Source organism: Netta rufina, assembly GCF_964035555.1.
Source record: "Netta rufina genome assembly, chromosome: 13".
Lineage (NCBI taxonomy): Eukaryota > Metazoa > Chordata > Aves > Anseriformes > Anatidae > Netta > Netta rufina.
Genome location: NC_140136.1, coordinates 20768033 through 20793856, shown reverse-complemented (window position 1 = coordinate 20793856; position 25824 = coordinate 20768033). Strand labels below are relative to the sequence as shown.

At 38.4% G+C, this 25824-nt stretch overlaps 1 protein-coding gene across 1 annotated transcript in view; it reads left to right on the top strand.

Annotated features, from left to right (window-relative positions):
* Positions 1–25824, top strand: part of TSHZ3 (teashirt zinc finger homeobox 3) — a gene marked incomplete at both ends in the record, with an annotated part of 63660 nt that overhangs the window by 5474 nt on the left and 32362 nt on the right. The gene's annotated exons all lie outside the window — the stretch shown is intronic.

The following is a 25824-nucleotide window of genomic DNA, read 5'->3' as shown; positions in this document are numbered from 1 at the left end:
TTTGGTAACAATGATATGGACTGGTACATCCAGACAGATAATATGCAGTTGTAATTAGACTGAATAGACAGGCATTCATTTTTAAATTCTTTGACACATGCATAAAATAGTCATATAATAAGATAAGATGACAATTTTATGTTAGGTTGATAAAGTGTCCCGATACATGCATTTAAATGTCTGTAAGCCTTTTTTTATCCAGACAGATTAATTCTAGTTTCCAGCATTTGCAGTTAGACATTAAATTAATTTTAAAAATCCTGCTAAACAATGGATGTGTTGCATTTTTTTGGTGTCATTACCTAAAGCAGGAGGATTTAAAAAAATTATTCAATTGATTTTTCTTGATTTCAACATTTAAAAAAATGCATAAAAATTGGCTCAAAGGATTTAAAGTGCAGTCCATGAGAGGCTGTATTGTAGTTTTCTTAAGTATAATAATGCAGAATAGAACATTGTAAGAGCTTGAAATTGTTTGTTACCATTTCCATAAAAAGAACTGTATGATTTCAAGTAGGTAGAGCTTAATTTCAGAGACTGCAAGATTTAATTCTACCAAATTTCCCCGTTCTTGCTTCTAAAAGATATTTTGGTCACCTCAATAGAGAGAGAATCTGCTGAATTTATACACTTCTCGGTGCAAGCATCAACTTCAAGGTATTTTTCAGAAAATGTTCAAAGGTTTTTTTCCCAAGGGATAGAGGGAGAGTGGGGAAGGAGTTACCAGAAGTCCCCAGCACGTCTGAAATCTCTTTGCCAGTTCTATTACCTGGCTTGCTTGGAGAGTAGAGTTGCGACTCCTCAAAAATAATCTAAGTTGGACTTAATTATAAATTATTAATTAATGCTGTCAGGACACATGTTATTAATTATGACTCTCTCTCCTTCGTTCTGAACAGCTGTTGAGAATCGCTAAGTTCACTGTATTTATTGGTGTGGGAGTTCACCCCAGGAAGAGCTCTCCATCCCCAGTGAGCGTTGCTGCTCACCTCCCATTCCTTTCACACGAGGTTGTTTGTAAGCAGCTAGGCTCAACTTGGCCTTGGTTGGAACGGGTAGAAGTTGAGAGGTGATTAAGTGTCCTCGCAACTAGGTAATGTTTTTATGGGGGGGAGGAGAGGAGGAGCTTTTACGTCCTATTTTAGCAAGGCTGAAGGGTGGTAGAGAGGTCAAAGGGGCTGACCAAGCCATGGCAAGTGGGAGGCGAGGGGCGCTTAGGCCCTCCTGCCAGGCTACTGCCAAACTTGGCACATTAGCATAGGGGGAAGAGCTGTTTTGTTATTCGTTTGCAATGACTCAAATTCATTTACTTTTGATATTTCCATCATTAAATTGAGCCCTCTGTTTCAGTTTCTTACGTGTTCTTTGTGGAATGCATGTTGCATAAAATAGGCAATTTTTAATGAACAATTTAATGTAAATGGGTTCTGAATTTAAATTAATATTAATGAAGCTTTGAGTGAATTTATTTTGCATACGTAACGGCTTGTAACTCTTTCACCCATACACTCTTGTGTTTATGTACTAACACACTGGTTAGGTGAATTGGCTAGTTTTCCATGTTTTGTGATTAAAAAACTTTAATGGATTTTACATGGATACTGGTGCTAGTGCAGCTTTATGCGGGATAGCATCTCTATTAAAAAGTACCTGCCTTTATGTTCAGATTTCTGTAGGAACCATTTTAAACATGTTACCCTACTATATATTTTTTTCTACTTCGGTTTCTCCTTTAAGCTCAGAGAAAAATTTATTCCAACAACAGTCACCACAGTCAAGATGTTTTCTTTCTTTGGCTTACCTCTAATGCATTATGTATTTAGGAATAATGGGATGTTCTATAATTAATTCTGTTAGATGTAATTGCTATAATCACTTTGATGCTACACATAATAAAAGTAATATGGTAAGCATATGAAAAAATGTAAACACCTTATTGTAACACTTCATGTAAAAATCTTTTTAAAATCTTGTTTAGAGCGGAACCTCTGCTTCCGTATTTTGTCAGAGGTAACATTTTCTTTAAAGTGGATTGCTTAGTAAATGAAAGCATTTTAGATATTGAAAGGAGTCCGACTGGCAGATTGTCTTATATGTGTGTGTGTGTTTCTGACTCTGTACTCCGTTAAAGATGTAGTTCATTAAGAAACCAATCTTCAGCGTTGCTGCAAGTGACATGTAAATATCACCGTATATCTCGTGAAATAAGAGATGAATTTGTGCACTGTATTAAAATCCACTATGTAGTAAATAATGTGAAAGTGGAGTTGTACAACTGAAAGCTTTTTTGTGGTGCAAAATTACGGGAAATATAAAATGTATGAAGGGTAGCATGTAACTAGAGAGGGAGTTTTTCAGGCATAGTCCCAAGTGGGGAAAAAGACTGTAGACGGTGATTCTCCCCCCCACCCCCCTTTTTTTTTCCTAGCAAGTAGCTTTGAGTTATTGTTTGCAAACACAATTTTTGATGGGGAGGAAATGAAAAAAATCTGTGCAATGGGTTAAGCTGTGTAGTTGATATCCCTGATTCTGAAACAAAAAATGCTAATGTGGCCATAGTTCTTAATTAGTTGCACACCATACTTAATGCTGCAAAGGTCACTTGGTTTTATGATTCAGCTTCGTCTATGAATTTGTATGTTTCCCCCAAAATTTATATGTTACTCTTCTATATTTTCTAAGCAATTGAGTATGCAAATCATGGTTAAAATGCAAACTGGAAAGAAAATGAGAACAATCTGTTTAGTGTGGACAAAGGAGAGGCTTTTTTTTTTTTTTTTTTTTTTTTTTTTTTTTTTTTTTTTGCTAGTGTTATTTTCAAATAATGCATAGTCCTAGCATGGAGAGCAGAAGTATTACATTTAACTTCTGTAAGCTGAACAAACAAACCCCAACCAACCTCTCCGTGGACTGTTCTAGGGAAGAACAGAACAGGGCGCTGTTTTTGAGTATCTCTGGAACTGGGCTCAGTGCCTGAAGTCCTTTTCCTGCTAGGTCAAGCCTGTTGCTGGAGGGCCAGATCTCAGCAGGGGCCTCCTGGAGGCTTGGCGAGGCTGTTCAAGACTGGCAGCCATCAGTCATCCATCTGTGACACAGAGTCTGTTTTTGATGGCAGGGATGATAAAAGGCCTGGGAACTGTATAGGCCCTTGTAATCAGGGCCAGTGCTGACATCCTTCTCAACTTTGACAGCTTCTTCCTTTTCTCTCTTCACCGCCAAGACTGTCTCAACTGATTTTTTTTTTCTCTCTCTTGTTTCATGTACTTGATCAGTCTCAGATGCTGGGAATTATTTTTTTCTGAAGGGAGGGGGAGTGTTTCTTTTGGTTTGTGGGTTGGGCAGGTGTGAGAGGAAGTCTGTTTTTTTTTTTTTTTTTTTTTTTGTACTGTAGGCCTGTTGCTAATTAATGTTCCTCCATAAGATTCTGTCGGAGTTGAGTAATGTTTTTGATCTTTATGCCTGATAACTGCATACTTAATGAGATTTCAAAGCTGTGAGTGCAGCTCCCTACAATTATTGACAGATGCCTTTTCTTTGCCATTGGGTTCAGCTTCATAAATCCTCCTGCAGTAATGAGGTTCAGAAGTGCCACCCTGCCAGTGAGCTAATGAAAGAGGGGGGGAGGGAGGGAGCAGCTCATGCCTGCCTGACACATTTTTTTCCTTTAAAATTTACTATGCAGATGTCAAGCTGTGGGACGATTACTTCAAACATGCTAATTTTTATCTTGCTTTTGTGTCAAGCCTGCATGCCATTTCCCCCCCACCCAATAATAAATAAAAATAGAAACCTCAACCTATTTAAATTTTATCAGGGATCATAACTATTGAAGACTTTGATATATGTGTGTTCTTTTCCAGTTTCCAGTCAGTGGAGCAGTTTTTTTAAATCTGAAGGGCAGAGAGAGAGGATTAGAAAAAAGGGGGGGGGAACAAAAGCAAAAAAGCCCAAACCCCAAACTCCATCAGCTGCCCACTGGCCTGCCCTAGCCATGCACTTGAAGCAGCACAGATTTCATTTTAGAGTTCAGAAACTAAATCCTGGCGGAGAATAGCCGCACCATGCCAAACAGTCGATTTCCTTTTCAGCAGAGCCATCCATCACGGACCCACCCTTCTCTCCCGACAGAATGACACGTGTCATTTATCATGCGGGCCCCGCCAGGCAGCGCGGGCAGCAGCGTGGGGGCAACACGGGGCTGTGGGGGCCAGGGGCTGCCGGCCGGGGGCTGCCGGAGTGACTGTGGAGGTGGCGTTCCCCTGTCTTAGTTCTGCATTGCACCGCTTGGCCCCCTGAGAAGCTTTCCCTCCTGTCCTCCCCCTCTCTTTTTTTTTTTTTCTCTCTCTCTCTCTTTTTTTTTTTTTTTTTTTTTTTTTTTAAGTTTGACAGTTGGGAAAAACTGTCTGACACGTATCATTCAAGCAGCACCAGCTTGCTGGGGGTTGTGTAAATGAATCTGGGAGCTCTTGGTTTCACATGATTCAAACGTGCATTATTGAAGATGGATGTTCCTTAAAAAAAGATTGATGATGGATATCAGGCTTATAGTGCCATTTATCATTTTGAATATTATTTAGACTTGCCGTGTAAAGCTGTAACTTGAGAGTTGGATGAGCTGGGACAGAATGGAGGCCTCAACGTGCACGCTTTGATTGATGGCTTTGCTTTCTCATTGTTTGTTACCAGATACTAGCCAGTCATTACAGGAGTGCCTTACAATTGTTTTAGGGGGTGGATTTCTGTGTGTGCATGTGTGTGTGTTTGTATAACAGAGAGACAGACAGGCAGAGACAGAGTTAAGTTTTTAGCGAGAGCATTTCAATAATTGTAAAGAATATAGACAAAGCTATGGCCCATGCAAGGATACCAGCAGTCTTTGTATGAATACACCTACATGCTGTACACAACACTAAAACATAAGCTGGAGTGCGGCTGTTCCAGCATAGCATTGTCAGACATCATCAGTTCCAGCATAAAGATATGCTGTAAAAATGTTCTTGTGAACAGATTAACACAATCCAGTTTCCTTTTGCTAATAGGCTGTGTTTTGGTCCCATAATAGCAAAGAAAACAAAGTTCTGGAAGATAATAATTTCAGAGTTTACATTTTTCTTTTCTATCCACCCTCTTCACCCAAGGCTGCAGATCTTTGGATCTTGGTGTTTAGTGCCAGGTGTCCAGAAGGCTCCTGGAGGCGGATAGCCTGTCCACACAAACAGCCAGGGCAAGCGCTTCCCTTTTTGAAGCACCTCTGCTGGAGCCAGGACACTTCCACCTGCTGGAAGAATTAAGGAAGCAGCTTTATATTGGCAATTAGGTCTTAACCTGGAAGTACAGGCAGCGGTTTTCCTGAGATGGACACTCCAGCAACAGAGTGGCGTCAACCACAGGTAGTGCCAGCACTCAGAGTGGTGAGGTATTCGTGTACAAATGTCCCCGGACAAGCACCATGTGCAGCCCCCTTAACCTTGTTCTGTGTTGGCAAACTATTGCATGTTTCTTGCCTGGCATGTTGTACAAAAATCAAATAAACAGGAGTAGGAGGCAAAATTAGGCTAGAGTAGCTTTTTGTTGAATCAGTCTTGAACTTGCACAGGTAGATGGCATTTTTGAAACACTGCTTGTCACGTGAACTTTTTCTTTGATTGCGAGATGCCTGCCTACCAAGAGGGAATTACAGCAACATTTAATAAACAACACACTGTATTTAGGTTGTAACATGTTTCACAAAGCCATCAGTAACTTTATGCAAGTTTTATAGAAATGAATTTTTCAGAAGTCTGGCGTTTGTTATTCCTTCTACAAACTCAGTTCAGCTTGCTTTTGGTACACTCTGCCAGTTGCTGAAAGGAAGATGAATTCAAGTTTATGCACTTCATTCAAGTCCAGCATCATGAGAAAGCCCTGTAAAAATATAATATTTTCTATAAAGCCTTCAATGGTAGAAGGCAAAACTTTGATCTCCTACCACTGCAGTTGTGTAACACAGTAGGTAATTGAAGTACAAGTGCCAATTTGCTGGAACAATTGTAAACACACCTTGATACAAATGGCATCATTGCATTCTCACTGATTAGAAAACTTTGCTATTAATAGACACAAAGTCCATTTCAGGTGTAATTGGTAAAGAGCTGAGTGCACTCATGGGAAGAAACCTTGTTTTGTTTTTTGTTCGCTTTTATTCTTATCCCTTTTTTCAGTTTTATAGCCAGAGACATGATTTATTGCAGCCATCCATCTTTGGGGCTCATCCATCACATCCTGGTTGCTAGGCAATCATGGCAGCAGCTGTTTGCTTTGAATCAGACAGAAAAGTTGTCAATCATCAAAGGCAGGTGAATAGCATTAGAAACACGCTATTGTCAGACGGAATAATTAATCAAAGAGAGAAAAGATAATTAAAAAGATATGACCCTTGCAAGTACTTGCTCTGGGTTGCCTGGAAAAAAGAAAAACTGCCTGGTCTTTTCTAGACACTTAAGCAGCTGAGGGCTGATAAAATATGCACTCTGCAGTGCATAGTTTTTAATTAATTGAAAAAGGTTCAACATTCAAAGACGATGCTGGAGAAAAGTCTGATTATAAGCAGAAGTAATATTTATTGTTTGCGTGAAAGGCTTGACATGGAGTTCTAACTTTCTGTCACAAATCTCCACCGTGCTTGCACTAAGCCTCTTTCAGCATTGCTATCTCGCTGGCAGTTACTGGAGTGTGTGCTTAGTCCGTCCAAGGAAGGGTCCTATGCTTTTCAGCCAGCCTTTTCATTCTGGGCCACCTTTTCAGGGTATTGTCTCATTTGCCATCCTGTGCAGCAGCTATCGGAGTTGCACAAGCTCTGCCATCAGGAAGGCAGGCAAAGCTCAGCAAGCCCGCGCTATTGCTCTTCGTTCGGTACAGGAAAGATGTTGATCTCGTTTCCGATCAGTGCGTGGAGTACCAGGCTCTGTGAGCGGGTTCCCCAACCCAGTTTTCCAGCAATCCTATTCTTTTTAGCTGGAATGATCAAAAGGACGCTGTGAAGCCTAATTTCCAACTCCTTGGAGTTGGGATTACCTGGCAGTAGTTTCAGCATAGCGTGCCCCAGGACAGGCTACGTAGGAATGTGCTTCTGGTGGAGTGATTGCTGACCTGGTGCCTGCAAGACAGCTGGATAGAGCTCATACTGCCACCGTCCACAGACCAGGGGTACTGGTCGGAATGCTATAGTAGACAAAAAGCTGGATGTCTGTCCGTAACACTACATGCTGTCATTATGAGAACGGAATTTTGTATTTTTGGCTTTTGAAGCTCTTATGTAGACCAAGAAAAAATACTTCGGCATTTGTGGTTGTTTAGAAGCTAAGATGTCTGCGGACATACTGATCATAGTAGAACATAAGTATCATGATTGCATTAATTGAGTTTTTGTTTAGAATATTTTGTAAACAGTAAAACAGAGGTGAAACAGTGAAACACTTTCCTTCTTTTTTACTGTTTCATTTTTTACTTCATACTTTTTTACCCTGACTTACAGGAGTGGACAAGGAAACTTCAAGTTTGTGAAGCCAGGAGAACAAAAATACTATTTTCAGTGTTAAAACCAAATAGCAGTGTTGATCACCAGTATGATTTGCAATATATGCTGTGAATTACTGGGAATTAAAAACAGCTGAATGAAATTCTTGTGCACCATTATTGCACATCCCATCCCTTTCACACTGGATAATTCCTTGGATTATTTTTTGCTTAATTCCATGCAGCAGTGTGTCAAAAGCAGCTCCTCTGTTAATTGCGTAGCCTACATCACATTTTCTGCTCTCACACCCTATTTCACTTGTAATCCTTTCAGTATTTACTTAGAGAAGGAGAGAATACAGCTAAGAAGGAGACAGGGTACCATCTGAGAGCTGGGTGTGACACATCTGCTGCATAGATCTATATGGTTCCAGTGCTGGTAGGAGGAAGCTAAGGCTGAAGTTAACTTGGATGACTTGGAGAAATCTGTAGCTTCAATTAGCATTTCCTGTTAGTGAACTCTCTGAGCAAACGTTCACCAAAGTCTATATGAGAAATACTAAAATCTCTCTGGAAGCACAGCAGTATGTATTAGCATTATATATTATTATTATATTATTATTATTATTAGAATTATTATATATTATAATATAATATATATATATTCCTACTTACACTAATATATATATATCAGGAATATTATACACGATATATATTTTATATATGTGTATATATATATAAGGAATATCCTACATATGTTGTGTGAACAAAATCACCATGACACATGGCTAATGGCACAGCACTTCTATGTAAAGTTTGGATGTTGTCCAGAGTTGTAGGCAAGTACATTTTTAATTGGGATAACTTTTTTTTTTCTACCGTAAGTAACAATAATTCAGTTTGACATATTATTGGCATTTTCTGTCATAGGTGTGTAGGCCCTTTGCCTGTACAGGGCAAACAGGCAAATGTTTGTGTGTGGGCATGCCAAGCTTTCTCCAGTGTGTTGTTGTGTATTATATAAATGAGGGATAGTTCTGCCTGCGTGTAAGGTAACATAGAATCACAGAATCACAGAATTTCTAGGTTGGAAGAGACCTCAAGATCATTGAGTCCAACCTCTACCTAACGCTAACAGTCCCCACTAAACCATATCCCTAAGCTCTACATCTAAACGTCTTTTGAAGACTTCCAGGGATGGTGACTCCACCACTTCCCTGGGCAGCCTGTTCCAATGTCTAACAACCCTTTCGGTAAAGAAGTTCTTCCTAACATCTAACCTAAAACTTCCCTGGCGCAACTAGGACTACGGAACTCTGTCCTTCTTTGCTGTGGAACTGATTCTTCTCCTTTTGCATATTGCAACACCTTTGCTGCCTTTTCTAGTATTTGCTGTGTTCCAGATCTGCTCATCACAGTTTTATTTAGTGGTAGAGGAACTGTGGCAGTAGTTCGCTCACGGAGGGATATACAGTGCTAACATCAATTGTGTTGGATAAGAGATGCAGGGATAGATGTTTGTGTGTTGTAATATAGGCAGCTATTGTTTAGTCCAACAGTGGTTTTCTAGCAAAATATAGACAAAAGTTTCTCATGACAATGCTTCCCTCTGCTCATTAAATTTAGGTGATTTTTTTCCTAGTATGTACTTTTCCATGTATGTTCTCAAGAGGAAATGGAATAGCTATTCCCCATTCTCAATATTTATTGATTTGCAGGTGAAAGAGGTTGGACTCTATGAAAGGATTTTTCTGTCCTAGCCCCTTCTTCATCCTTCCCCAAATGCAGGTTTCTTTTGCATTTCTGTAAAAGAAACTGCTTGGGAAGTTGAAATACCTTGGTACTGAGTGTGGCAAAGCTAAATTGCTTTTTTGTTCATATGAAGTGAAAAATGGACAGAGTCTGTCAAACATTAGAACTATAACAGATAGTAAACTGTTCTGCTTTAACTGGTGGAAGAATGTGCAAAGGGAGTTTAAAATAAACAGTCAAACAATAATCAAGCATTTGCCAGTGTTTAGCTCACCATGTTAAGCAGAATACAGTATCTCAATAGGAACCACTGGGTTGCATGATATTTGTATACTGAGGAAAAATATGCTGAGGAAATACAGATAACATGGTTGGCTGAGCTGTGTCCTATGCTCAGCTGCACCAAATACATGTATAATGCTTCCCCCTTCCCCAGTACATACACTTGGATATACCAGCTTCTTCCAGTAGAGCTCTCTGGCTCTACTTGTCACTGCTACCTGTCTTACTGTAAGAGGTCCAGAGTACTTCTCACTGTCTTTAGAGAGTATTGTGTCCTTAAGGGATTGAGAATGTGTTTACTTCTGAAGATTTTTGATATGAGATACTTTTTATTCCACATTTTTAAGGTTAGTTGCCCTTTTTATTCATTTCAGTGTAGCTTGCTTGCTGTTCCATCTTTTATATGCACAGTGACTTTAAGGTTTTGGTCCTACAAGCCTGTGCAGTGATACAGAAATATTTCTTATCTCCAGTTTTCAGTTTGTCAGCAGCATACGAAAAGTCTTCTGCAAGCTAAGCCTGAAGCTTGAAAGATGTCTCAGTGTTCTCTCAGCAAACATCCTTTAGTGTCTGAGCCATGTTGCAGTGAAATGTATGAAATACATTTGTATGTACTTATATGATGTAAAGTATGAAAAGTATCTTGTTTTGTTTAGCATGTTCTCTAGGATACCTCTCCAGGAATGATGGGTAAAAGATAATGGTCTTACCATCATAGGTACAAGATGACTAACTCATGTCACTTGATAATCCAGGAGTGGAGCCAGATGGCCTTGAAAGTACAGAATAATCAGATACAAGTCATCAGGCAGCGTGCTACTTTTGCTCTAATGCCTGGGGTAACTGGGGAGAAAGGAGCTGGAGTTCAGGAGAAGGAAGAGGGAAGGGTTAACTCCATCGAGAAGAAAATAGACTGATAGGTGGACATCTGAGCTACTGTAGGGTCTCCAAAATAGAAATATCTGAATTCATACATTACTCTCATTCATTTGTATGCTGTGGTGTTGTTTTAGATGCTTTGCCTTGTATTTATCCCAAAATTCACCTTGCAATTTCTGTATTAGTTAGATAATTTGGGCATAATAGTACAATTCTGGTAACTGCCATAACTTAATGAGTAAAATGGAGAGATGTAAGCTAGGTGGATTAACTGGGTCTGACTTTTTGCAAATTTTATTGGAGGAATATTTGAAAATTAGAAGGTAGAACTTGAAACAGCAAAGACAGTGTGAGAGTGTTTTTTATATGCTGAAATGTATCATTAACCCAGGATACCTTGTCTTCCTTTGTTTTTGCTCTGGGCCTGCAATAAAATGCTTCCTATCTGTATTATTTAGCAAATACTCTGATGCAATATATGAGAATAGTGGTGCATTATTTTCTTATGCTTATATGTTTTCTGTATAAAATAGTCTAGCAGTAGTGAAATTGTGCTATGTGATTGAGTTTCATTTTGAGATGGTTAGCTGAATAAGCAGTTGGGCACGCAAGCAGTAAGCTGAATGAAGGAAAAAGAAAGAAAATTACAGCACATTCTTGTAGGAGCATGCAACACAAAACTGTGTGACTCAAATGCTCAATCTGGTCTTCATGATTAAGCAATAAACAAATTACAAAACAAAGTTATCGTCCTTTTGAAATTCGTGTTCAGTCCTTGTGAAAAAGCTAAGTATTTAACATTTCTCAAAGGAAAGCATCTTTTGTTAGTTGACATTCACTGGTAGTGGTTTTTAGTTAACAAAACTTGCATTAGGGTAAAATTAAGAACTTTTTTTTGTAGGCACTAGAGAAATTTTGTAAAGTTAATTTCCTAAATTTTGATAAAAGGAAACAAAATAGTTAAAATTAATGATAAAATAACTAGTATGCTTTGTAGCAAAAAGTGAAAGAATATATGTGGATTGTGCTATCAGCTTCATGCAAAGCAGAGTTTGGTTATGTTGCTAAAGTGAGTTGCTGTAGAAGGGTCTTTGTTGCGTGTTTGTATCATGCCTGACACAATGGAGTTGTAATCTGTGAGACAGCCTTCCCAGAAGCAATAGTACAAACTTGTCATAATATCGGTGCTCTGGCATCTCCCTCACTTTGCTGCTTATATCCAGCAGAGATGTCCCCCAATGCATTTTTGGGGGGGGGTTAAACACTGTAAGTAGGTAATGATTGAGGTCTGTCAGATCACTGATGAGCTCCATACTTTCCAGGCAAGACCTTCCCCAAAGCTTTAAAATGACAACCTCTTATCCTAAAGAATTTGCCTTCTTACAGTTGGGATCTTATATAGAATCAATGTGGGACACAACCCACTGAGAAAGGTGTTAGGGTCTTCCTGGAGCCTGCAGCAGTTGTTGCCTGGCCTGTAAGGCGCCAAGGGCCAGGCGCAGTCGGTCTCTTCAGTATGCTGAAGCGGCTTTGTGCTCCCCTAGCTCTATGATGCCCTTGGCCCGCCAGGCTGTTGCGCGGCCCTCCTACTGCATGCGCCTTGACAGGGGAAAAGCTTCCTGCTGGCTCTCACAGGCCTCAGTGTGGTGGGCCATGCCCAGCATGCTAAGAACTTGCTTAGCTGAACCAAACTCTGTTGCAATTTAGGTACAACAGCGTTATATCAGCTGTTATGAGTAGGTCAAGCAGGCTAGTAGTGAAAGTGTATTTAAATGGTATAGGCTGGAGAGGTCTGAGCTCCCTTTCTGGGCCTGCTTCTATCCCCAGGAAGTGTGGAGCCTGGAAGGAGCTGCAAGGAGGCTGTCCGTCCCTGAGCCTGCCCAGCTGACCAGCTGTGCCCTTCCTGGCAGGCCTTTGTGGACAGCCTGGAGCTTCCCAGGCAGTGTTGCCACGTGCCCTTGCACTTGTTGGCTGTCAGCCTGGGTGGCAGTTCCCTGTGGATTATTTTAGTTTCAACTATTCAGAGTTGTTGGTTGACCAAAGCGAAAGCATGGAGCGGCCTGTACTGCTAGGGACTGTCCTTAGGAGTAAACTGGGGCCTAACACTTCCACTCTTCGCTCCTGTTGAGACACAATCCAAAACCTGTTGAACTCAAACACGATTCTTTTACTGGCTATGATTCCAGAGGGCTGTCACCAATACCTGGGGTATCAGAGTTCAGAATAGAGCTTGCCCTGTGTTACCCAGTAACGTCATGCTACGCTTCTGCTCGTTGTTGGTGTAATGTAGATACATACAGACTCTAGTAGACCCTTCTTGGTTGGATTTTTCAAAAAGCATCTTTTCAAGTAACACACTTTGTGTTTGTTTGTTTTTTTTCTTTCTTTCATGTTTAAGTGCTTAAGAACCTGTAAGGATTTGGGAGTAGGTGCTAAACGGTTGTTTTTCATAAGAGGGATGTTATCCTAATGACAAACTGGAATGAATGTTTTGTTTGATAGTATTCAGTCAGGTGGAATATTCTGTTTCAGAATAATAAGACAATTATTAATTATGCCAATAAAGTTTTATTATTATTAAAAATAGTTTTATAAATAGAAAATATTATCACACTCAAGGGTCTGTATTGATAGGTAACAGCATTGTGTATATTTGGCCATTGATTCTATTCTAAAAACGGACTCTATCCTTATAATTTTAGTACAAAATTATATCTTGTTATGGATAATATGCCATGTCTCCCTAAAAAATGTGATCTTGATTTTCATCCCATGATGATACTTTATTCAATAAATCAAAATCTTCCTCAACAGTTAGCAAACAACTTATTTAATGGTTATTTCTGAAATGTTGATACAAGGAATTTAGCAGTTAACAGTGTTTATACATTCCAGAAGCATTAACAGGTTAGGTTATACTGGAATCCAGTAAATATCCATGAAACGTGTGGGAGAACTGTACGTAATAGTGTATCTCAGCAATCGGCTGCCAGACATCTCATGAAATACCAAGTGTAATAATAAAGTTTATAATGATTATATTGTAAGGAGGCACACATTGTCCATTATCACTGAAAACTGAAGGAGCGAGGCCTATTGCCAGTGTTTAGACTGTAGTGCTAGAACACTACAGATGTTCTTATCTTCTGGAGATAGTTTTGTACTGAATCAGTAATTTTAAGCATTCTTACATATGAAAAAATGCTCTTTGCCTACTGAGTATTTCTGGAGGAAAATAAAAATGATAGCTTTTATACGTGTCAAGGTTGTTTTCCGTTTCTGTAAATTAAGTTTGCAAAAGATCCCTAGTAAACTTGTAATTTCTGCAGTAGCTCTTTCCCTTTGCTTGGTGGTGGTCCTGCACAGCTATTTAAAAAGGATATATTAAAATCAGTAAAAATCAGTAAAATCAGTAAAAGGATATATTAAAATCAGTAAAACATCGGAATTTACTAGGTACAATCTGCATTCTCATAGGCATTTATGTTCTGGCTGCATTGTACCTGATATATTTTGCAGCTGCAGTATGAATAACATACTGCAGCTGTGATGAGTAACACAAAAGCAAGATAGGACTCTGAAAACCACTAGTATTTTTTCAGCCTCTGTGTGAATAGATGACATTGTCTCAAAATGCATCTTTATCAGAATATTTTTTACTTCTGTTCATTATGACAAAACATGGCAAACAAAGACAGAACATCAATTACAGGTGCAGTCTTGAAGTTTGAAGTTGCATTTTAGCCTTACCACACTGTGTTATTATTATTACTATTATTCTTTGGTGCTTGTATGTATGTAAATTACACTAAAATGTAAGATCAAGGCAGACATGAAATATCAGTGACAAAAGCAGAAAAATGATGTACAAGCTATTATGAGCTATGAAAACCAAACAAAAAAAGATGCTGTCATTAATTTGACAGTGAACCAAAACCCACCAATTGTAGAACACAAGAATATTTTTAACAAATACTCCCTTAAAGCTCTGTTGTGGTTGTAGCCTCCAATGGCACCTCAAGTCTGTCAGCGCACTGTTAAAAAATTCCCTTATGAGAATGCAGTTTTAGATTGCTACCTAAACCTCTGATATTTGGAATGCTGTATTATCTTGTTTAGCCTGAAGGCAGATATGTTTAGATATTATATATATATGTCTGTGTGTGTTCGTTCAAACTGTTTACGCTAATAATTTTTCACAAATTCATTCTTTGAATTTCATGTTCTCCTATTTTCTAGGGCTTGCTTAGCAAATATAATTTTGTAAGACCTGCCTTTAGTGAGAAGCATCTGGTAAATGCTGGTGTTTTGAAGTTTAGATAGTTCTATGTACCTTAAGTAGTAATATATTTATTGCATGTCTATAATGGATCCAAAATTTGAAAACGTAAGCTGAATTAAAGTGTCAAAACTAGAAGGGGTATATGGTTCGAGAGAGTCTAACTTTTATACACATGTATAAAAGTGAGAGATTAGATTCATCAGTATTTTCATAAATCTGGCATAAGTCTGTTTACTGTACTAATGATTTGCCAACATATATTTTATGAAGTGAAGTGTATGAGCACAGTGGCACTCAGTGAAATACATGGTTCCCTATCAGCAGTCTTTAAAACATTTTGCTTTCTTTCCTACACATGAACAGATCCAGAACACTCGAATTTTAGGAGAGTATAACTAGATATTAGTGGGTCTGTTAATTGCCAGCTGAAGGAGGTTGGGGTCGTAGATAATACTGGTATAATGTTTTGCTTTCTTTTTCCTGAGATAGAATAAAACTACTTAAGGAAGTAAAATGTTAGTGTTACCTGTGTTTTTAGTTATTCCACGGTTTTGAAGGAGTCTGGAAGAGGGAATTTTCACAGGTATCAGAACAGTGCTACCATGTCATGGTTACATTGCTAGAGGTAGCATGGGTCAGTATCAGGCTGATGTGCTTGTGAAAGTGGCAGCTATGCAGCTTGCCCCTGGAAGCAAGGCTTAAAATATCCAAGCTTGTGAGTTTTTGTACTAAGTGGTGTGATTTTGAACTTTCCTATTTTTACATCTTTTTGGTAATGTGAGTGATTGTGAATTTAAGAAAAAGTAATTTGTGATAATGCTGTGAGTTAGGAATTCCTGATTTTTCTTGGAATTCCTGGGAAGTCACAGATTTTTATATAACTTGGTTTTCAAACTATAAAATGGTTGGGGGAATATCTTACAAGAGAATTCACAGAATTAAGGCTTACATACACAGTTTTGTAATTAAACGGTGATTTGTAAGTGATTCTTTTGAGGTAGAGTTTATAATTAAATATTTTGTTTTGCTGTATATGCTTACTCTTTGCAATGGTTTAGCAATATCTGGTCTATGATAAGTCCTTCAATAGACGATGAAGACAGTTTAAGGAAAATGAACGTGTCTTTTTATACTTGTGGAAGGAAGGGGTCTCCTTTTTAAGTTTTATAATTCAAGAACAAGTGGAGGTTAAACAGCTGCAAAGAAAAAAAAAAAATACTTTTACTGGTCAAATGATTCTACACTGAAAAGGAAAGAAAGCAACAAAAAATCCTCATCAAGTTCTCTGTGAAACAGAAAAAAAGGAAAAAGTCTAAGGAAGGCCAAATGGCTAATGTTACAGTTGTCAAAATTACTCATATCCTATGCTAAAGATTGAGGAAGCTAGGTAAAAATGAGCCAAAATGGGTTCTGAATCTTGTGGATAAAGCTTCTGTTCATGTCAGTATTTGCATCCGAGTCTCAGTTCAAAATCTGTCCTTACTCTTTACAAAATGCTACATTTAAGTCTCTAGTTCTGAAATCAAAGATGAACAGATTCTGCATACTGTATGTAAGTTGAACTGTGTTTTTTTTTTTTTTTTTTTTTTTTTCCAGATATTTGCACAGAATCACAAGTCTTGTTTTAATTCATTGAAATTTTCTTCAGTTAATTATGGCAAATTGTTAAGCCTAGTTTTAGACAATTTCAGGAAAATACACTTACCGAAACACTTTAAAATTTTACTTCTTAGGTCATTCTATTTTTTTTTCTTTCAGATAAATAGTATGGCCCTTATCTATCGATTACTTAACTACATCAAGACTACTCGTGATTGTTGAACAGGGTTTACTCTTCTGAAAACAGTGCTTCCCAGACAATATACAACCAAACATATTCTCCTATACTTTATACATGTGTGTAACAGGAAGCATAATTCCTATGAGGTGATAGAACGATCTCTCTCCTTATGCAGATGTATAATATATCCTCATGTATATACATGAGTGCAATATTTTTCAACAGAATCTTTATAATGTACCTGTGTAATTTATTAAAATGGGAACCTCCTAATTTGCTATTGTCCTGGGAGTAATCTTCATACACCAGCTTGTAAAGAGCTTCAGATACTTGCCATTTCAGTAATTGCTGCATCTGCATCACGGGCAAGTTTTTTACTTCTTCCCGTAAATACCGATTTCCCCCCCACCCTCAGTTATGCCACTTAAAGCCCAAGTCAGTTGAGAAGCAGTCAACAAAAAGTACTCTGAACTTTTTTAGACACATAAGTAGCTCTGATATTAACTAGCCTTATCATTTGTGTGTAAAAAGACATATAAAGTAATTTTGTAGCATATATTATTTATAGCATTTTTTTCTTCTTTTAAATCTTATCACAGTTCTGTGCATAAGTAAAGTATTTGACAATAGTCCCATTAAAATAGTTTATAAAACATTCCTAAAATGAGTTGTAGAAAACTGTGTGGTATGTATAGAACATATGATAATGTGGCTTAGAACAGAAGTTTTATCGTATTTAGTTGAGATGATACTAATACCCATTTGTGGCTTTGAGCATACACACAAGTGCTCACTCTGTATATTCTGTTTCAGTATTTAACATTTGTTTCACTTACATATTCTATTCTAATTATTTACTGTAAAGCAGTCTTTGTTTCATTGATTTCTGTCTGTCTACCGAAGAGTAAAGTTAGCTCTTCTAACACACGCATCTGTCAGTACTGTACCAGGAATCAATCCCACAAGAGAAAAATTGAAGAAATGAAAACAAATAACTTATAAAATAAAGTGACAATAATGTACAGTAGCATAAAGATTGCTTTGGGCTGCTTTTGAAAAAGACAGCTAATGACTTGCCCTGTTGTATGGGAACAGTGCAGATTCATGTCTCCACATACAGTGCGTAAGTATAAAGAATGCAGTGCAAACCAGAGGTCAGGCATGGGGAGAGCACAGGGCAGGTTTTTAATTGTATTTTTGCCTCTGCTTTGATTTTGGACAAGTCACATTGCAGGCAAAATTCTGCATGTTTACGTTTAGCTTCTTGTTAATAAGGTTATTGCTGGCATTGGTGTACTGTGACAGAGATTGTCAGAATCAGGCCCAGAAGTATTACTGTGGTTTTTATTGTATTTCACATGGCTACAGATGTTAACGGACTGACATTTGTAAATCTTTTAAATTCCTCAGGCAAAGGGATAGAATAATACAACTTTAGAACATTTATTAAAAATGTATGCTTTTGTTTAAAAGCATTAGTTTCTTTTTCAAACAAATGATCTATGCAGTAGAATTTCAATAACAAGCACATCTATAAAGATGTATTTACACAAACAACTGGTAGTGTGCGTGTTTAACATTCATGAATACTGGCCTAATATGGCTGGAGTATTCAAGTCTCTTTTAAGATTGTAATTGAAGTAACGTGATATAAATATAAACTTTAGCTTAGAGCACACAGAGCATACAAGAGAGTTTGACACCTTCATTTCAGCAGTAAGAAATTACCATTGTCTCTTGTTCCTTGCTTCTAGCTTATATGACCAAGCCAAAAAGTAATTACACAATTAGGGTTGACATACTGGTTCCTGTAATATTTCTTCTCTTAGTTTTTTGGTGGCTTATTTCTACTTCAGATTTTCCAGTCCTTTGTAATTCATACCAAAATGCCCATTTTCATTGCAACAAATTTACTCATGAAGATTGCAAGTCTTGCATAATTTAATGATGAAAAGGCAGCATTTCATTTTCTCCAAATGTAGTTATTTGTAGATTAAAGATAAACATTTGTGGAGCTAATATGGTTTTGTAAGAACTTTGTCACCAACTTGAACATCGAATTGTTATGTACAGCCACTGAAAAGTATTTCTGTGTAAATAATGTAAATTTTAAACATTTTAAAAAGAAGGATGTGCAGCAATGTGCCGCGTCTTATCTGAAAGGGAACCACTCTGCACAGAGCAGGTAACGGTTAGCTTCCTTTGTTCTGAATGTGTAGAACAGGAGTTAGTCTTCCAGCTCCTACTGGCACAGGGTGAGCACAGGGCAGCGGTTGTGGGGCCAGGGGGTGGAAGTGTCTGCCAGCCCTCTGGGTGGCTGCAGGTAGGCAGCAGGTCAGGTGGAAAGCGATTGCGCTGTTTGTCTCGTCCTCAGCTCAACTTGGCTCCCCATGTCTGTTCCTTATTTCTGGGATGTGTAATGCAGGTTCAGAGTCCTGTAATTTTGTAGCTGAAGATTTGCCCTCTCCAGGAAAATTACAGAACAGTTGTTGTGCTTCAGTTCTCGCCTGGTTATGTAGATATGCTTGGGTCTTTGCTGGGATTAGGTAAAAGGTGTACTACAAGGTATTGTTAATTTGTTCGGTGGGGCTTTTTGGTTCTGATTTTTTTTTTTTTAAACAACAACAAAAATCATCCTACAAGTGTATCTCAAGCCTTAGAACAGACTGACAATGCGACAGGGATGCTCTGTGTGTTTCAGCTGCAGGGTTGGACATCTACTGCAGAATCGGGTGCCCTTCACTTCTGTAGCTGAGGTGGCTGTTTAGCTTTCTTGTTGTGAGGGTTCATTGTGTTTGATCTGGACACAGAAGCTTCATCTCATCTTGGATCCTGGTCTGTCTTTATATGAAATACAATGGAGGGCAGGGAAGGAAGTATACTAAGTTTGCTGGTGACACGACAAGTAGAGGGGGGTTGCCAAGTATTAATCATTTGTATAAAGCTTCATCCACTGTTCAGCCAAATGAATCTGTTCTGCCTTGGTTTCTCACAGTGACAGTATCAAGATATCAGTAGTTTTGTAATAAAGTTGTCCTATTACATGATCTTTTAATTCTGCTATTTCCTATAGGGTCTGGAATCCCCTAGGAAGGGAAATCTCTCCTCCTAGAATTGCCCTATGTGAGCTTTCCAGTTGGAGGATAGTCTATATCTACAGGTGTAAAGTAGACTTTTTGCTCTTTAAAATTAATTCTTTCCCTCCCACCCCTGCTCTCTGATATGGCAATAGGTTGCAGTATCTTTTCTGCAGATCAGGGCATTCGACTTTCAGCAGTACTGTGTTACAGTGAGCATTTCTAAAGAAAAAGACAGAAGGGGAGGGATGCTTCTTGTAACAGGCTCCTGCTGTTTCAGCCAGTTATTTTTTTAACTATGAAATGAGAGTACACGTAGAGGCTATTAAACCATTAATTACAGTCTTTCTCTAAACACAGACAAAACACAGTTAAGAGGTACCAGAGAGAAATAACTTTCCCTGATTTTAAAACTAAGTGCAGGATGTGAGATTTAAAGCAGGAACCGTGCACAAAGGTGTTTTTTTTGTTTGTTTGTTTGTTTGTTTTTGTTTTTTGCTTTTTGTTTTTTTCCTGATGGAGTTTATACCAGCATTTTCCTTAATTATTCTTGATGTTTTGCCCATTATACCATTAGCTTCTGCAGAGGACAAAGATAAGTTGCCAGTATCTACAAGAGCAAAGTGTGAAAGCATTTAATTATTGATATCTTAGTAGCCAAGGTTCCAAAATGACGTTGTCAAAATCCATAATGATCACACAGAAAATGTATCAGCCTGTTGTTGAAAAATAGGGATCAGGCCATGCAGTACCTGAGCATGCATAATCCCAAGAAATTGAGGTACCTTTTTCCTGTATTTTCAGTGCCTAACTGCTTTAACCAGCATATTCCTCTGTGAAAATTCGTCTTATTAATGTTCTCATTTTTCATTTTAATTTTAGCCTTTTCTTGATTGTTAATCTAATACATACATTTCATGAAATGAACTCGTGCTTTTTCACTGGTTAGATCTCTAAATCAGTTAAATGGCCAAGAACAGTCTAACATTATAATACTAGTGAACTCCATGTTCTTCATCTCTTCAACACACAGGTTTCATTAACAGAATAGAATTGGTAGCCAATTAATACGTATTTTCTCTGTATTTTGTATTAAGGATTTTTTTTTCCTCTGTCCTGCTGAAAACTGTGGGATGCATCCATGATCCTTGTAAAAATCACTGCAATGCACAGACTTGTGTTTGCAGCTGCTTGGAGCAGGAGTCGGCGGCTGTTGTCCCAGCCCACAGAGGCTGAGGGTACCAGCAGTCAGGCCACTGTCAGCATCCGTCCCTGCCACGTGCCTGGTGCCCTGCCTCCCTGCCCAGCCACCAGCAGAGGCTGGAAAGCATGCAGGAGGAAGGAGGGCATTTCACATGGGTTTTGCCAGCACTGTCACCCCCCTGAGTTTACGTCATGTCATATCAGATCATGCCCAGGAAAAGGGCTACCTTACTGTTAAGTCCTTTCACGAACAGATGTAATTTCGCAAAGCCAGAGATCTTCAAGTGTGCCATGTGTTTCCAAAATGCGTTTTGCACGGGTTTCGTTGGGTGATTGAGAAGTTGCCCTACTGCTTCTTTTTCCTCTCCTCTGTAGCATGATTGTCTACCTGCTGATATACCACAATAGCAAAGACCGCAGGGAGTAAGCAAGATTGTAAACAAATAAATCAGAAAAGTTACCTGAATATGTACTGAAATAGCTGAAATTTACTTTAGTATATATTTAGTCTATGGGCAGTTAAAAATAAATAAATAAATAAAATCCCTCACTGAAGTACCTATTTACCATTAATATATTTAATTAAAAGATACTTCTGTGTTCCATTTTTCACTCTCTTATAGGTGCCAGAGCTTTCATGTTTATTAATAGCATTAGATCAAATAATGCAGATGTTTGATTTCAGGCACTGGGATATGTTGCAGGCTAATCTTTCTAGAAGGATACTAATACTATTTTGGCTTCCTTTGTTTCAGGAAGTGTTTTGTGAACTACTTTTAAAATACGGATAGTGCTGTAAGAAAAAAATATTTTTTCAGACTTGCTTCTGTTTTGAATGCTTCTCTAATTCTGTTTCCAACAGGGGATCTTAGTGCATAAGATGCCACTACAAAATTATTATATTATAGGATATGTATTTCATAGAGATAAAGCTATTTAGGATTATTTTCTTCGGTATACTAGAGGCTTTACTTTCCTTATTCAGTGATTATGTCTCACAGCTTAAATAGCTTAAATGTGGGTATTTAATTTGTACTGCAGTGCTCTGTCTGAACTTGCTGTTGTTACAGGTATAGAGGGATGCTTACAAAATGGTCAGTGCTGCAATACTCTTGTACAGCTACTTCAAGGCAAATACTGTTAAGGGTGTCTCTGCACAGCATGTAGTGCAGTGGGTGACTGGAAATAATATTTTCAGCTTTTGGCAAATAATGTTCAAGAATTGCGATTTAATTAATTATTCTTTTTCAAAGAACAGGTAATTGATGATGTCTGTGTAATGTTTAGGGACATCTCATCAGTGTTTTTTTTAACCATCCCTGTGAGAAAAATACTCTCATAAAATTATGATTTGTTTGCTTTTTCTAACACTAAAATGTCAGATTCAGCTCATTTATCTGGGATTGTTCTTCGCATACCCCCAGAGCTTTACATTCTTCCTGATCTGCTAAATGAGTAATATATTTTTCACCAAAAGGAAATACAGCCCTTGTTTATTAACTTCATCCCTTTTCCTACCTTTCCACTTTTCTTTGAACCTGTAGCGTCTGAAATATATATAATTGATGCCATATGAGTAAGGCTATGTACCAAAGTAATGGACTACACATCGAATTTAACAGCAGTTATCATTTTTACATGATTTCTTATGTTTCATTTGATGTCATGTGTTGAGATGGAGTGGGGGGTATTAGGACAATTATTTGTGTTTGAACTTAGAGTTGTTCTTTATTTTTATGGCAGCAGTGACTGGGGGCTCTGTGTGGAGCAAGGGTCTCGTGGTACAAAATGCACTCGAGGAGCACGTGAGAGTGCAGGCCCTCCCCTGTGAAGAGCTTGCAGGACAACTTAGTCAACATTATTTTAACCTCTCAAAATATTACTTCCTTTTCTTTCTTACTAAAAATAAAAATGAGAAACAGCTTATATAACTTCATATGAGGCGAGGGGCAGTGTTTTGATGGTGCCCAAAGCATGCTACGAGGTTTCCTTGCCACACCAAGGGGCTTATTACCTAGCTGTGAATCTCGGCTGAAGCTTGGAAGAAAACAATTTGAAAATCCTGTGCTGGCTGCTGGTTTTAGCCAATTCTAAAGGATTTTGGTACTCAAATTTCATTTTAATTTAGTTAGAATTAGGCACTTAACTTCTAGCTGCCTTTGGAAATCCCAACAGCAGAGGAAAAGGCAAACTTGCAAAAACTATACAAATAAACGTGAGGTTTACTAGTTTCAGACGAATGACTATGTTCACATTTATAAAAAGACCTTTATTTTCATGAACCATCGTGTCCCAGTGCTTGCTGCAGGCATTGTGAGTGCAAAGCGTGTGGGGCAGTTTTGAACAGCACGGCCTGGCTTGTGTGAGGATGTTGGCATGAGGCCATGGCCGGAGCCGGGGCCTGGCTGTGGAGAGCGGGACTCGCCTTTGTCCTTGGTGTCACAGGAAGCCTTGACAAGGTGCTGCCTCGAGTTGGTGAGGACCCGCATTTCCAACACTGAGTGTGAGGGGACCTGCATGCTTTTTGGCAAGAGAAGGCCACATGTAGCAGTTGCAGGTTATGTGTGCAGTGTATTGCTTTTTCTTTCTTTCTTTTTTTTTTTTTTTCTAGGTCCTTTCGATATGTCAACAATAACTGTACTTGTGTAGCTTATTGCTGCAGATGCTCACAGATAAGTTCTTAAGCATGAATTAATTAATTATAACCTCATGATATGAAAGCCAGTTTCTACATTAGTATGCATGCCATTAAAACCAGTGGAGCTGCTTTTAAACCCACAGGGAACTTGACCCAAAGGTGTATAGTGGCACTTCTTGATTACTGCAATTATTACAGTCCTAGAGAAGGAGAAGGTGATGGGGATGAAATGTGTTGGCTGAAGTCAGAGGAAATCAGATCTTGGAATAAACTCGAGAATCTGGACTCCAAGCTTTTTACTGCTGTCTCACAAGCTCATCTCTGTGGTAGGGTTTTCTTAGATTTCTGACTGTAGTAACGTAAAACTATTTTATTTTTTAATTCATTTTTTGTATAATTCATGAAGCATACTCTTTAAGCTTTCTGTGGGGGACACAGCAAATAGCACAGCTAAACAAAGAAAAGAGATTAGAGTTTAAAGTTTCTTTTAGTTATTTTCATAGGTTTGAAAGTTTCTATTCTTAGTTGTAATACCGTTGGAAAAGACTTTGTTCTTGCTCAGTAGCTTATATTTTAGGGGGAAATTAAAAGGTACTCAACAAATTTACAACCTCTTGGTAATAAAATGGAATTATGTGTTTTTGTGCTTATACTTAGGAAAAAAAAAAAAAGAAGGAAAGAAAATAACTATATATTAAAAATGATTTTGCCTTCATTTATTTGTAAGAATCACCACATAATTACCTTGGTATAGAGGAACTTCCGGGGTAAACTTTACCATGTTGGTAAAGTATAGTGGTGGCTTTAATTCAGAAAACTTTGCTGAATAGCTCTGTATTTAAGTTAACTTTCAGTGAACCCAGAAGTAACTTGAGTATTTGGCAGTAGGGAAAAAGCAGTTGCCTGTTATTTTGGAACGTGCTTGTTGCTCCCAGTGATGATCAGGACTTGTAGAAAAAAGGCTAAAAATGAGGCTAGAAGGCAGGACCTCTCAGCATCCAAAAGGCAGACTTTTTCAATATCGAATAAGGAAAAACTGCTTTTCCAGGGAAAAACCTTAAGGTGAATTATAGCTAGGTTTCAAATGGAAAATTGTGCATTCCCCTGGTGTCCTCACAATTTTATTGCAGACTCCAGAGTGATGTCTAATTTGAAGTAAGTTGTCCATTTTTTTCCACGATTTCTCAGGAACATTTTTTTCCTTTGACTTAAGCCTTGTATTTTCAAGCAGACCAATTTTGCCGTTCATACAATTTGAGGAGAGGGATCAAAGGAGGGGCTAAAAATAGAGCTTATAATGGAACCTGGGTATGTTCTTAACCGTGGCGATACACTTATCTGTCCATTATGTTGTTGACTAATGTTAACTTCTGTGCTGCCTTTGTAATGTATTACATTAAGCCAAATGAAGCTATCGTGTGATGTATCAAGATACAGTCACGTAGGTTGCCTGGCTATTTGCTCTTGTTAGTATTGTATGTGATGGACTTTAATAGCTGCGGAGGGCTCCTGGAGTTACTTAGATCAACAGTACACGTTTTTGTGCCTCATTCTGGAGCTGGCTTGCATGCTGAACTTGCATCAGCTCTGCTGGAAGTTGTATGAGTGTGTTAGAGTGAGTGAGTGTGTGTGTGTCTGTGTGTGTGCATGTGCTACAGATCTGTAGAGAGCTTCCACAAATGCTTGGCTGGCTCCAGGTAGGGTCTACAGGCAGAATGGATATCAGTGCTCTGCTGTCTTAAAACCCATTCCACTTGTATTCAAATCAAGTAAAGTCCAGTGGCTCTTACTGTGTTAACATAAAGCAGCAATGATACCTTGGATGATGCCTTTAAATTGTGCTTGAATGTACTTTTACAAAATTCAAGCTGTAGGAAGTCAAGGAGGTGTGTCTAGACTGCACCAGATTTCTTATTTTTGGCTCTCATTTCTAAAATTTCTCAAACTCTTGGCCCTCATTTCTAAAATGTCATTGTATTTTACAAACAAGGTTATTACACGTTACGTTAAGGTATATATTTTATTTGCACAGCAGAGGTTCACACAAGGAGTCTCCCAGTTCGCAGCATGCAAATCAGATATCAGATACCTCCCTCTTCCTCTCTTGTTGATTCAGGGGCATTCCGAAGGGCTAGTACCAGCTCTGTCACGTTGGGTCGTGGGTCATGGTCGGACCCAGAAGGAAGTTGGAAATTCAGAGATTGGGCTGCCTTTAACTCTCCTGGCACTCTGTCCGTGCATGCTTAGTGGCTCCCTGTCCCTGTGTGTGAATTCAGCCATCGCTCACTTTAATATACACTGTTGTGGTAATCCAAAAGTGGTGCATTTTTTAGTTTGCATTTTTGTTTGTAACTTTTGTAACTTTGTTCTGGTGCTTCAATTGTGAATAAATATTTGACATACTTTTTTTTTTTTATTATTTATTTATTTATTTATC